A 5593-nucleotide genomic window follows, 5' to 3' on the forward strand; every position below is an offset into this window, starting at 1 on the left:
CAGTAGCACTGCTAGGAATTTACCCAAGGGAAACAGGAGTGCTGATGCATAGGGGCACTTGTATCCCAATGTTTATAGCAGCACTCTCAACAATAGCCCAATTGTGGAAAGAGCCTAAATGTCCATCAACTGATGAATGGATAAAGAAACTGTGGTTTATATACACAATGGAGTACTACGTGGCAATGAGGAAGGAATGAAATATGGCCTTTTGTAGCAACGTGGATGGAACTGGAGAGTGTGATGCTAAGTGAAATAAGCCATACAGAGAAAGACAGATACCATATGTTTTCACTCTTATGTGGATCCTGAGAAACTTAACAGGAACCCACAGGGGAGGGGAAGGAAAAAAAAAAGAGAGTGGGAGAGAGCCAAAGCATAAGAGACTCTTAAAAACTCAGAACAAACTGAGCGTTGATGGGGGGTGGGAGGAAGGGGAGGGTAGGTGATGGGTATTAAAGAGGGCATCTTTTGGGATGAGAACTGGGTGTTGTATGGAAACCAATTTGACAATAAATTTCATATATTAAAAAAATAAAATAAATTAACCAATAAAAAAACATAAATCTCAAGTATCAGTTTAACTTTTTCTTCCTAAATAGCTTATGGAAGTTAAACTGATACTAATTTGTAATAAAAAAGTATAATCTAGAGGAGAGGAGTAGATTGCAGAGCAAACAAGAAAAAAATCTTCCAATAAGGAAGAGGGATTGCTTGCTTCTCCTACTTTGCTTCGCTAAAGAGATGAAGTTACTCCTAATCAACACCTTTGTAAGAAAGTTCACCAGAGCTAGAAGCTTGTAGCCATGCAAGTGGGGCATAAAGAAATGAGTATTGAGGTGCTCTCAAAAAAAAAAAAAAAAAGCTACTTACTAGCCAAGAACTATTCCAGATACTCTTAGACACCATGATTAAAGACAGCTTACTCCATGCTTTGTTTTAGGTAGCTTCTTCCTGACTTAGAATAAAAACTTTCCTTAATTTAATACTATTAAATGCATGTTTTTAAAAAAAAAAAAAAAACAGTTCAATCAGCAAGAGTACAGTAGATTTGGTTTATTCTGTCTTTAATTTGATTGACTGAATGATAGTCCAATTTCATCAATAATTAATAAAGCCACAGTTCCTAAATTAACCATGTTGTGGTACATAGTTTTGTTATTGTCTTAGGTGGTAGTCATAATACCATTGGTTGGTTTCTTTTCTTCCTCATATAGTTCTGGCTTTTTCAACTTCTTCTTTCTACTATATTTACACTTTGTTTTTATTTATGTGATACCATTATCTTAAGTGGTTAATGTCTTTTTCTAAGGTAATGTAATGTTTTTTCTAGTTGTGATTTCACTACAGTAAATCGTTTCATGTTTTGTCCTGGAGGCCTCTTGACCTTCACCTACCAAATACCCTGACTTTAGTTCTTTGGGCTATAACATTGAGTTGCAAATAGTGTGTGATCCATTAAGCTGTTTTCTAGGATTCTGCCTACTGGAAACAATGCTGTTGAGTGATTACTTTTTAGACATGTAGGTGTCTTCTCCACACCCCGCCCTCCCCCCTTTTTTCCAAATTGAATGTTATTTTGTTAATTTCTGTTCCCATTTCCAGATTCTTGGGAAATTTATATCATTTTTCTTACCACATTAAGTGTAGCAACTTCCAATTTGGAATCATTGACCATTGTTTTTGAGAAGTTCATTTCCTATTTCAGGTGAATAATGAAGACAAAGTTTGTTCTCTTCTAACTCCTATAGAACATTGCTTACACTACTCTTATCACCTCCCAGACAGCTTTGTACGTGATAAGTTGTGTTTATTTTCCTTGTGAGATTACAAGTGTCTCTAGGGCAGAGGATATTCACTTTGCATTTCCCACAGATATTAGCATAATGCTTTTCACACAGTAGGAATTTAGTAAATATGTGGGATTTACATTATTACGCCTATTTATAGGAAACTTCACAAATGCGTCTAGAAATATTGCCATTCAGCCTAACACATAGTCTGTGTTTTTTTCTTCTGTCTTTCAGCTGATGTTTACCACATGTACTTATGCAAATTAATTTGATTAACATTGGTTTTATGGTTTGGGATGGGGCATTATGTCTTTTAAAATCCAGGCGCACAATAAGTGTTACATTTGTTCTAATCACAACATGAAATTCAACGGGGAAGGTTTTGTTGGTTTTTTGTTTTTTTTTAAGTTAATTGGGCCTTTCCATCCTGGCATTTAAGATTCTGATTGCTTTTGTTTCATGTATTTAAATGCTTTCCCTTGGCATTTTCTAATTATTACATAAATAACACAGACATACAGGAGCAGTGTTTCAGCCTTCACTCTTATTTTGCCAGGAGTCCAAAGTGATTATGTTAGCATTGAGGGCTTTCTTCATAATTTCTCCTTAGTTTTCTCCTGCTTTCAAATGTAAAACAATTACCCTGTAAAAACACAAAACATTAAAAAGCATTAATAAGTAGATAAAAATTAATTATGATTTATAATTTGGAGACTACCATCATCAATGTTTTAGGAATATATTCTTGCATTTTTAAAGAAAAAATTTTGTTTTATAATTTTCTTTTTTCACTTAAATGCATATATAAAACATTTTCCACCCCTTAAATATTCTATAGTAGCATTTTCAGTATTTTCTTATTGTGATATTTTGATATATCATGATTTTGACAGTCTTTGCTTTGGATATAAAAGACTTTTCCTTATTCATACCCTTATAAATTCCAGTGTATGACCATCAAACATACTTTATGATAAATTAATTTTCAATGAGTAGTCAGCCTTATGTGTATAGAAAGGGACCATGGCTAATACTTGGACTACTATGATGTTTAAATTCCTAAAGTCTGATTGTTTGTTCCTTTACTACTCAGTCATTGCCATTGTTGAGCCTACAATCTGACCCTGCAGTTTCTAGGCACTGAAATTATGGTTCTTTTATGGACCATAACCAGTTAGAGCTGGTTAAAGGACTCCTCTGTGCTGAGGCATTAGTATGGCCAGAAAGGAAGTGAGCAAATCCTTCAATTTATGGTGTGCCATGGAAAATGAAGAGAGTTTTCTTTTAATATTTCATTAGTAATGATAACATAAATACTGGTACTGAGATGATAAAAAATTGAGATGTAACTAAATTGGGAAAATGGGGAAAGGAGAAATAGGTATCATGGTGTAAGAGTGCCATTACAGTTGTGTCTGTTATGATTAGTTTTGGTTGTGTATAAAATGAAAATACAAAAGAAGATAGACTTAAACAGATAGTAGGCTTATTTCCTCTTCAGTAAATGAATTTGGGAGATGGGCTGCCTAGATTGATGTGGAAGTTCTATCAAGCACATGGGGCCCTATACCTTTTGAATCACTGCTTTGTCATGCTAGTGTGTTGCCTTCTTCCTCAAGGACCAAAGTGGCTACTGGAGATTTATTCGTGATAACTGCATTCCAGGAAGCGGGAAAGAGGAAGGAGAGAAAAAAAAATAGTCATACAGAAAAATACTGAATTATGAGTACAGTTCAATACATTATCACAAAGGGAACTCACCCAAGTAGCTACAACCCAGGGTCAAGGAACAGCATATTTCCAGCATCATAGGAATGCTTCCTGCACCCCTTCCCAATCCCCAAATCTTCCTTCTCCTCTCCAAAGATAACCATTATTCTCACTTCTACCATGATTGATTGACTTTTCCTATTTTTGCATTTTTACAAATGAAAATATACAGTATGTATTCTTTTGTGTTTGGATTTTTCTATACAACATTATTTTCTGTGAACTAATCCATGTTTTTGTAAGTAGCTACATTTCATTCAAGAACTTGGAAGATGCCATTTTTGTGTTCTTCTAGCTTCCATTGTTCCTATTGAGAAGTAACCTGTAATTCTTATTGTTGCAATTTTGAAGGTAACCTGCCTTACTTTTTTTCTTTAAATTTCCAGTATAATTAACATATAATGTTATGTTAGTTTCAGGTGTACATTATAGTGATCCAACAACTTTATACATTACTCACTGCTCATCACAATAAGTGTACTCTTAATCCTGTTCATTTATTTCACTCATTCCCCCACACACCTGTCCTCTGGTAACCACCAGTTCTCTATACTTAAGAGTCTGGTTTTTTTTGGTTGTCTCTTTGTTTGTTTGTTTTATTTATTAAATTCTACAGATGAGTGAAATCATATGGTGTTTGCCTTTCTCTGACTGACTTCTTTTATTTAGCATTGTATTATCTAGATCCATCCATTTTGTTGCAAATGGCAAGATTTAATTCTTTTTTTTTATGGCTGATAATATTCCATTGTATGTATATACCACATCTTCTTTTTTTTTAATTTTTTTTTCAACGTTTTTTATTTATTTTTGGGACAGAGAGAAACAGAGCATGAACGGGGGAGGGGCAGAGAGAGAGGGAGACACAGCATCGGAAACAGGCTCCAGGCTCCGAGCCATCAGCCCAGAGCCTGACGCGGGGCTCGAACTCACGGACCGCGAGATCGTGACCTGGCTGAAGTCGGACGCTCAACCGACTGCGCCACCCAGGCGCCCCACCACATCTTCTTTATCCAGTATCATTTATCAATGGACACTTGGGTTGCTTCCATAATTTGGCTATTGTAAATAATGCTGCAGTAAATGCAGGGCTGCATATATCTTTTTGAATTAGTGTTTCCGTATTCTCTGGGTAAACACTCAGTAGTGGAATTACTGGATCATATGGTAATTCTATTTTTAGTTTTTTTGAGGACCATCCATACTGTTTTCCACAGTGGCCGCATCAATTTGCATTCCCACCAATAGCAAGAGTTTCTTTTTCTCCACATCCTCAGCAACACTCGTTGTTTCTTGTGTTTCTGATTTTAGCCATTCTGGCAGGTGTGAAGTGGTATCTCATTATGGTTTTGATTTGCATTTCCCTGATGATGAGTAATGATGAGCATCTTTTCATGTATTCTGGCCATCTGTATGTCTTCTTTGGAGAAATGTTTGTTCGTATCTTCTGCCCATTCTTTAATTGGATTGTTTTTGTTGTTGTTGTTGTTGTTGTTGTTTGTTTTCCTGTTTTTGGTTTTGTGTGTGTGTGTGTGTGTGTGTGTGTGTGTGTGTTTGGTGTTGAGTTGTATAAGTTCTTTATATATTTTGGATGCTAACCCCTTACCAGATACATAATTTGCAAATATCTTCTCTCATTCAATAGGTTGTCTTTTAGTGTTGTTGATAGTTTCGTTTGCTGTACAGAAGCTTTTTATTTTAATGTAGTCCCAATAGTCTATTTTTGCTTTTGTTTCCCCTGCCTCAGAAGACATATCTAGAAAAATATTGCTATGGCCAATGTCAGAGAAATTACTGTTTGTGTTCTCTTCTAGGATTTTTGTGGTTTCAGGTCTCACATTTAATCCATTTTGAGTTTATTTTTGTGTATAGTGTAAAAAAGTGGTCCATTTTCATTCTTTTGCATGTAGCTGACCAATTTTCCCAACACCATTTGTTGAAGAGACTGTCTTTATTCCCATTGCATATTCCTGTCTCCTTTATGAAAGATTAATTGATCATATAACTGTGGGTTTATTTCTGGGCTATTT

At 35.3% G+C, this 5593-nt stretch overlaps 1 long non-coding RNA gene across 1 annotated transcript; it reads right to left on the reverse strand.

The window, feature by feature from the left end:
• Positions 1 to 2190: 2190 nt before the first annotated feature.
• On the reverse strand, positions 2191 to 3451 carry LOC121028074 (uncharacterized). The gene is made up of 2 exons (XR_005789054.1): positions 3364 to 3451; positions 2191 to 2436 (listed from the first exon to the last, which is right to left on the reverse strand). It is a non-coding gene; the product is annotated as an uncharacterized LOC121028074 (long non-coding RNA).
• Between the last annotated feature and the right edge of the window lie 2142 nt (positions 3452 to 5593).

This window comes from Herpailurus yagouaroundi, unplaced genomic scaffold, assembly GCF_014898765.1.
Source record: "Herpailurus yagouaroundi ecotype Mexico unplaced genomic scaffold, PumYag 100, whole genome shotgun sequence".
In the NCBI taxonomy this organism is placed as follows: Eukaryota; Metazoa; Chordata; class Mammalia; order Carnivora; family Felidae; genus Herpailurus; species Herpailurus yagouaroundi.